We start from the raw sequence: 9,958 nt of genomic DNA, 5'->3' as shown, positions 1-9,958 counted from the left end.
AACATTCATTATGTTTAATTTCAAACTACTACCTATTCTGAACGTAAATTTTGGAGAGCGGACACGCACACACACACACACACACATCAGCCTATCGCAGTCCACTGCTAGAAATAGGCCTCCACAAGTTCGCGCCAAAAATGCTGTGAACTCATGTGTTTTGTCCATTGTCCACGCTGGGCGGGTTGGTGACCGCAGGGCTGGCACGGAAGACGCTGCTGCCCGCCGATGTCCAGATGATGTCCAGCAGACTTTGTTATGATGTACTTTAAGTTTTAGAATTTATTTTATTTATAGGATTTATCAGCAGGACGACTTTTGCCAGTCACTTTAACTTTAAGTTTACATTTTTGTCAAAAGTTTGTCAAAATTTCATTTAAAAAGAGATAGGATATGTTATTATAAGGTAAGCGAATTTGCCATAAATGTATATTTACTACTTACACTTAACTAATTAATTCAATTACACTATCTATGGTAATTTGTTTTGGTAATGAAGAGAATGATTGATTGATTTAGCCTTATGCCTTTTGAGTCTGTTAAATGCCTTGCTAAAGCTTTAGATTAAGAAAAACCGAATTTTGGGACTGTGGGGGGAAGGGGGGAGGGTGGGGAACGCTACCCCTGGTACCATTGTCATACTTCAAAACCCCATGGTTATGGAGATATCCATGGTTAAAGTTTTGAGGTTAGAAGAAGAATTTCATAGCTTTCACACGTTATTTTCACATTTCACACGCGTTTTTTCACATTTCACATACTATTTTCACATTTTACACGTTATTTTCACGTTTTAAGAGTTATTTTCAAAATAAAAACGATTTCGACTCCAAGATCAACAAAAGATAATTATAATAGCTTTAAATTCTTCCTCTAATCTTAAAACTTTAACCATGGATATCTCCATAACCATAGGGTTTAGAAGTGTGACAGTGTTACCTTGTATAGATTCCCCTACACCCTCCGCCCTCCACACCCAAAAACCCCATAATTCGGTTTTTCCTAGTCTAGATCTTAGCCAATGCCTTTTTTCTCTGTACACCAAATCAAAAAACATGAAAATCGGGTCGAACAAACCCGACTTTGTTTTATATATTAAAGATGATAAATACATCGCCAACAAACATTAATTATATTATATGAAACAAGATACTATTATGAAAATGAATACGTATATTGTTAGCTTGTTTTTATATCAAAGAAACGGAAAGTATTTATATATTATTACAAACATTACGAACATAGAATTTTTTGTTCTAATAAAAATGGATTTATACGAAATAAATATACAACAAATTTCGTGATGTTAACTTTCTCGTCATAATTATGAGGGAATATAAATGATTTCTACGTATACAGTATTTGGTATCAACAAATGGTTTATTTAATCTAGATTTAAAGATGGTTTCACATTATCGTTTCCAACTTTTTTACCACATGCTAAAATGTTTATATATGTGTACATCTAGGTCGGCAAACAAGCGTACGGCTTATGATGATAAGCGATAAACGTAGCCTATAGATGTCTGTAACACCAGAAGCATTGCAAGAGACTCTATCTCCAATTCCACCCAGGAGCTCTGGTCACTTTACTCACCAACAGGAACACAACAATGCTTTAGAGTAATATTATTTAGCTGTACTGAGGTACTACCCCGGTCGGGCTGCACCATATTTTGGGCAGAAAATTTCCTGCTGTGTCCTACATCACTTAAAAGTCTGTTTATTTTTGTTACAAAAGCACTAACAATATTCCTAGTAATATTATAAATACGAAAGTTTGTAAGGTGTTTGTTTCTCTTTCGAGTAAAAAGTACTGATCGGATTATAATTAAATTTTGTACGATAGATAGATAGCTCCAGAATAACACATAAATTTATATATATATATATATATATATATATATATATATATATTATTACGTAAAGCAAAAACTTTGTACCCGGGTGGGCGGAGGAGTTTGAAGTTTAGTACACTTACGAGTATAGTTTATATAGAGAAGGAGTGCAGAACACTAATATTTTTTAAAAATTATTCTTAAAATATATTAAATCAAAAAAAAAAAAAAAACATTACACACACTACCACGTATTTAACACACACACGCATATTATTTAATTTGTTGTTTGTCAAAGTCTGTAGTCAAAGTAAAAAAATTTAAAAAAGGTTCTTTATTTTTATTATTTTTTTTTCTTAAATTAAATTTTTTAATTATGGTTGAATTTCGACCACTGGGCTACCACTAATTTATAATAATGCGCCAAAACACACACACTAATAAATTCTCAATAATTAATACCAGGGCATAAACGAATTGAGGGTTACCTCAATTATGGACACATACTTAAGAGTATTTCGTTTCAAAAACACATACTCGTAAGATAGATCGAATAAAAAAGAATAACCGAATTTAATTACTTCAACAAAATTGATATTATTAATAAGATAAAATTTACTAATAAATTTCTTGGTTACTTGTTTGTGTTCCTTGTTTTTAATATCGAAAATGTGAGTTTACCAAATAACTATTAAAAAAAAAAAACTCATCAACTAGGATACCCCGCTGGGATTTTCTATTGTATCAAGGGTTCGAAAACCAACACAATACACTGGCATAAATATCTGTACGGCAAATACAAATAGTTGTAATGAAAATGAAATATTTTTTATAGATATACTAGCTGTGCCCACGACTTCGTCCGTTAGCGAAATAAATAAATTTCTAAAATAAAAGTAGCCTAAGTTACTCCTTATTGCATCAGCTATCTGCCAGTGAGATTTCCGTAAAAATCGGTCCAGCCGTTCCAGATATTAGCCGGAACAAACATACAGACAGACAGACAAAAAGTGTAAAAAAAATGGTATATGTACCGTGTGTAAAAAGCGGTTATTTTAATATTACAAACAGACACTCCAATTTTATTTATTTCTATAGATGTATAGATAAGCATTTGTACGTAACAAATATAGAGGTAAATTTATAGAAATCATACGAATTCCTAACTGTACATTAACATCATACAAATATATAGAAGTCATTAACTGGTCGGTCTATGTACTACAATTGGCCTAATTTGCGAAAACAAAAATCTACAATTAGGATGGAATTTAACAGTTTTTTAGTACAACTCCTATGTGAATCATTTTATGTGATTTCCATTAACTTAATAATAAATGGGGACTCTTAAATCATAAAAGAAGGCAAAGTTTAACCGCAAAACCCTAAACTTACTGAACGCGTGGAACTTTTGGATTCTCGCAAAAAGGTAGGTACAATAAATTTTTCGTATTCTGTGGTTAATTGGCGCCGTCGATGACAACGTAAATTCTATGAAGGCACGTGTCACCGACCCCTTAGTATGCCTCCTTAGTTCTTAGTTCGTCATTATATTCTAAATGCTAATCAATCTACGTCAAAGGAAACAGATATTTATTGGTGAAATCGTCACATCATATCATCACCATGCCTATAAATAAGCGTGATTAATTATTTGGTGTCATCTGTAAGGAATAACCGCATAGAAATAAATAGGTTAATATTGCTACAATAGGAATAATGAATAATCACCTATTTTCGCACTTATGTTTTATTTTAACTGTAGATAAAATTTAATGAAAAAAAATCTTTTAAATTTGTTTTATTCAATTTTATTCTATACTTAATTCGTTAATTTAAGTGTAAAGTTAGTAGAATTGGAAAGAAAAATTTTGAAACCAAACACTTGATCATCGCTTAGTTTTGTTATCTTAGGAATTAAGTTTTAACTTTAAGGAATTAAAACAATTATCAGTTTTTATATGTTCAAATAAATTAAAAATAATTCCATTTAGCTGTAAACCAGATATGACCATTGCACCGAGTAGGTACACAATTATGTTGTAAGTCCTAATTTGTACACGGCGTTTGGCACGATTTGTACATATTATCATTTTCTCCGTTCATTGCAATGATGTGTGCTGGAAAACTGCATTTTGTGCTAATACGTAACTTTTAGGTAATAGCTTACTGTAGGTCTGGATCGCTGTCGGCACGAGTAATTGTTTCTTAGACCTGGCGTAATATCGCAATGTTCCTTCGACGCGTTTGGTTTCATTCCATTTTTAACCGACTTCCAAAAAAGGAGGAGGTTCTCAATTCTACTGTATTTTTTTTATGTATGTTACATCAGAACTTTTGCCGTGTGGACCGATTTCGACAATTTTTCTTTAATCGAAAGGTGGTGTGTGTCAATTGGTTTCATTTAAATTGATTTGAGATCTAACAATTACTTTTCGAGTTATATCTAATAATGCGTTTTTACTTGACGCTTTTTTGTGTCGACCTACGTTGTATTATACCGCATAACTTTCTACTGGATGTACCGATTTTGATAATTTTTTTTTTTGTTGAAAAGGAGATACCCCTAGTTTAGTACCATGATAAGGAAACCAGGATCTGATGATGGGATCCCAGAGAAATCGAGGGAAACTCTTGAAAATCCGCAATAACTTTTTACTGGGTATACCGATTTTGATAATTTTTAATTTAATCGAAATCTGATGTTTATCATGTGGTCACATATAAATTTTATTAAGATCTGATAACTACTTTTTGAGTAATCTTTGATAACGCGTAGTTTCTTGACTATTTTTTCGTCGATCTACGTTGTATTACTCGTCGATGTAATTGAAGTCGGTTTTTTTTTTCGTTTGCGAGCAAACACAATTATATATATACAACATAAGAATTGTTTAGCACTATAGTTTCCACTAGAGTCGTAGAAAGTTTTTTAAGCCGTACCGGATATGATGAATTGACTTAAAAAATTGTAAGTTTTAAACAAATTAAACCCTATTTTTGACATAACATATTTTTTTTTTTTTATAAATATTTACACAATACGTGTACACAATTAGTGTATTGTGTAAATATTTATAAAAAAAAAAAAAAAAAAAAAAAAATTAAACCATATTTTTGACATCAAATATTCATCACTACCTTACCTGCATTATTAAATTAATTAACTGTAAACAATAACAAGACTGCCTAAATAACTGTTTTAACGTAATTGTTTTATAAAAGTGTATTTCGTTATTTCAGTGTTACAGGTTAACCGTAACGGTGAATATATACTAATATTATAAAGAGGAAAGATTTGATTGTTTGTTTGCATTGATTAGGCTCCGAAACTACTGAACCAATTTGAAAAATTCTTTCACCGTTAGGAAGCTACTCTATCCACGGGTGCTATAGGCTACTTTATAATTATTTCCAAAAAAATATATCGGGAAAAACATATTTTGATTTTTTTGTTAAATAAGTCAGTTGTAAGTCTCGAAGAAGTTAACTGATGTTAATTGACTATCGCTTATCTACTGAAGTCTCAACATGTTTGCGCAAAATTTGCTTGACTTAAGTAAACGAGAAGAGTAAGTAAGTGAATGAGAATGCTTTCTAAAGCTTTATTTTTAAGCTTCGCTAAATCTTCAATCAAACAACGCATTATTAGATGTCATTAAACTTCTGAAGAAATGTCTGGCTCATTTGCTTATTTTTAGATATGCGTCGTACGGTTTAAACTAGTCATCGATATGATATGGTGATACATAATTCTTTAATTAAGGTCAATAAACTCGAGTTATGTAAGTAGTTCATGAGTTCATGTGTCAAACAATGATTTTCCTTTACGTTTTCCTCGCGATGATCACATTTTTACGTTTTGTGAACAGGTTGAGTGGATTTCTGCATGAGTCATAGAATGTCACGACGACACATGAGAAGAGAACGTATACCTACATTTTTTATTTAAATATGTTAAGGATAATGAAATATAATAATTAATAGCTGAACTTCACCGTATATTTGTGAATATATATATTGGATTGTTTAATTATTTGTATGATTGCTGACAAAAACAAACACAAAAAATATGTTTACAACGATAATTACAATAAGTACATCAGGGTCCACTAATTCGAAAGTTATAGATCTTCATAAATTTAAGTGACTCGTGTTTTTATATACACGAATATATAGTTTAAATTGTGTTACAAATCGCGCCATCTCTTGACAAAATTAATAAACCAAAGACGATACACACACACACACATACACACAAAATTTAGAAATATATACGTTAAATTATTATAGTCTTTATTAATTAAATCAAGAACAGATTGTAAATATTACTTGTAATTGTTCTAACATGTAGTGGATAGATTATTATCAAACTTTAGATACGTTTATCTTAATCTAAATATTTGTGTTGATATAGGTTAAGGGCTAACCCACAAATCGTCTATTAGTTCTATAGTCTTCCAATATTTCTTAAAGTTTTAATTTTGACCACATCGAACAATCTCGTACGTATCTCAGTTCTACGTGACATTGGGAAAATCATTCGTGTAATTTAGGCATAGGTAATTGAAACCCATTAACCCTAATGATTTGGATACAAAAATTTGGTTACAAATAAAATCACAAAAGATGTAGATCTTTATATATATTTTTTTATATCTTAAAGAATAGGAATGGTATCCACGTCATCGAATTTTTTGTATCTTTTTTTTATATCACTAGGTCGGCAAACAAGCGTACGGCTCACTTGATGGTAAGCGATTACCGTAGCTTATAGACACCTGCAACACCAGAAGCATCGCAAGCGCGTTGCTGACCCAATCTCCAATCTCCCTCCCAGGAGCTTTGGTCACCTTACTCACCAACAGGAACACAATACTGCTTGAAAACAGTATTATTTAGCTGTGGTCTTCTGTAAGGTCGAGGTATTATTACCCCAGTCGGGCTGCTCCATATTTAGATCAGGAAATTTCTGCTATGCCCTACCTATATCTTTATTGTTTTGTTAACCATCAAACTTGATTTCTCCACAAAATAGTCAAATTCTTTGATTATACTTACTGCTCGGCTCAAATTAGTGTAACCCTATGTCTCATAGCTTATTATATTCTTAAATAAACATGCTAAAAGCTATTTATTAAATTGAATAAATAATGCTTGACATGGTTTTGAAATAAACTCTTGTTCTTCCATTTTTTTTCACACAGTCCAATAGATAGAGATTTCAGAAAATAATTATATTTATATTTGCTATATGGGAATTTATTGATATTGTTAACGCACGTGTAGTGCTATTCTAAGAAATAATTATGTAATATTTGTTATTTGTGAGTTTTTGTTTGTTCGTTTACGTGATATTTGCCTTTGAAAACGTTTTCTTTGAACTGTACTGTTTCACAATAGTAAACGTAGCTGATGATTAAGCGGGAAATAAAATATTAATTAAAACGTATAGATTTTAAATTGAAGCGACGTCACATGAATAGAGTTTGTGGACACATCAATGTGAGTCATGTAACATTCGTCATGTTAAAGTTTTTAAATGTTAAGTACAGGAATTTTTTGGCAAAACGTTAAATAATTCAAATAGAAAAAAACATACGTAAGGGTTATTATGTTATATGTTAGTTATGATTTTCTTAATTAATCTCTTTTTACCACATATCTCATCTTATCATTTGCGAGTATATATAATTATAATATTTTTTTGTTTATACCGACTATTTTTAATTTTAAAATTCTATACATGGTTGATCAGTTGTACTTTGTACCAACATATTCTTTTAAATGTGTTGTTTTGTTTTCTTCAATTTTTTTAAGATATACATACTTTGCTCTGACAACGTACATAAAACAAGAATTATCTATTTTGGTTCGGTCTTTCGGAATGTGTATGCGCGTACATACATAATTCATTTTTATTTATATAGATGTGTAAGTAGTGTTAGTCGTGAAAAATATCGAAATTTTTACCACATTTTGGCCAACTTCCAGAATTTAAGCATTTTATTGTAACAAGAGTACGAGTACAATAATACATGAAAAATGCAATTCTTGTAATTAGCTATTAATATTATTTGGTAATTTGAGGGAAATTTAAATCGAAATGAAATTATCAAAGAGAAGTTCCATTAAGGGATATTTACTAACATTTTTAACCTACCTATCACTTTGATCGGCGTCTATTAGAAATCACTATACACACACTATCAGTACCTATGTCAAAACTAAGCACTTTCTTAACGCACTAATTCATTCAAAACAATGAATATAAAAAACAAGCTTGTAAAATAAATATCTCATTTTTTTATGTAGAAGAATTTATTAAATAGTAAATAATAAAAGAAATAGGCATAGCGATTCAACAGGGAAATGCTGCTAGCATTTTTGGCACAATGCCACGCGGACATGATTTGTACCATAACTATCTGTATACATTTTATTCTTAAATTGTGAATCGTAAAAATGTTTAATAAAATTTCTAAAATTATGTGTACAAGCATGTATTCAAATTTACAAATTTTAATGCATGTTACAATCAAATTCAAATTAAAAAAAGTGGCAAGTCTAGCATAAAGCAAAAAGCTGGGAATACCTTAAAATACATAACGAGCTATTCATATACCAGTTATGCTAATACAAACACAAACATTTATTATACATTCTACAAGTTTGCAAAATCTAAGACATCGTGGTATTCACGTGGGGTTTACCTTAAGCTATTAATAAATGTAATTTAAAATGGCATTTGTAACATGAATATATAATTATTATAATAATCTCTGTCGCAATAAAATTCTGTATATTTTTTTTGACAGTTGTTGTCATATGATTATGATAACCAGCTTGGTTTTACCATTTTAAATTACAATGGCTTTGAGATTTATTGACATATTTTGGTAATGCTCCATTTGTATAAATAATTGTAATGTCATGTTTTATAGTATTTTTGATAATTGAAATGATAGAATTTGCAAGTAAAGCAAGAAATAAATTATTATATTACATTATATACTAGATTTCGGACTTGGGCTTTATACTTACAATATTATGTACGTATCTGTATGACTAATGGCGCCAAGCTGTCTGGGTCTTACCCAAAGAACTCGTTCGCTACGAATATATTATCTTAAGCCTATTCAATGTTTTATATGCTCTAAAACATCTTTTGCGTTCTCGATAACATTAGCTACAATTTAGAAAGTTAATTTTAAAGAATGCTATGTAACTTTGGGTTATACCAAAAATTTTAGTTCCTTTTTAGGGTTCCGTACCCAAAGGGAAAAAACGGGACTCTATTACTAAGACTTCGCTGTCTGCCCGTCCGTCCGTCCGTCTGTCTGTCTGTCTGTCACCAGACTGTATCACAAGAACCGCGATAGCTAGACAGTTAAAATTTTCACAAATTACGTATTTCTGTTGCCTCTATAACAGAAAAAAAACTTAAACTAAAAATAAAACAAAATAAATGTTTAAGGGGTCTCCCATACAACAAACGCGATTTAACCTCGATATGAGTAAAGGCATCCGATAGACACTTCAAATATTCACAAAATACTCAGTTGTATTTTTACTTGAATAATAAATAACAAAATTAAAATAAAATAAATAGTTAAGGGCTCCCATACAATAATCGCCATCTTTTGCCTATTTTTGCTCGATATCAATAAACGGCAGCAGGTAGGCACTTGAAATATTTACAAAATACTCAATTGTATATTTATTTTAATAATAAATAATAAAATTAAAATAAAAAAAAAAAAAATTAGACAAAAAAATGGCCAATGGCCATCTCTCCGGTTTGGACGTCTGTCCTTGCGGGACTCCTCACCGTGCCTCGAAGAGACGTTATGCTGTCGTTCCCGGTTGTTGTCATAACACCTGATAGCGATCGTCACTCATTGTAGAATACACCCGCCAGCCCGCAACGCAGCAGCGTGGCGGATCAAGCTTCAGTCCTTCTCCTACATGGAGAAAGAGGCCTATGCTATAGCGAATTGTGTTTAATTATATGCATGTGGTGTTTACCTACAGTTACCAGAGTTGTGCACTTTAAGATCAATTATAATGGATTTTCCATTTTGTTATGAATGTTTTAGTGTAATGACTGCTCGGAAACC

The sequence above is a fragment of the Melitaea cinxia genome, chromosome 20, assembly GCF_905220565.1.
Source record: "Melitaea cinxia chromosome 20, ilMelCinx1.1, whole genome shotgun sequence".
NCBI lineage: Eukaryota > Metazoa > Arthropoda > Insecta > Lepidoptera > Nymphalidae > Melitaea > Melitaea cinxia.
Note: the sequence above shows the minus strand (reverse complement) of the source record.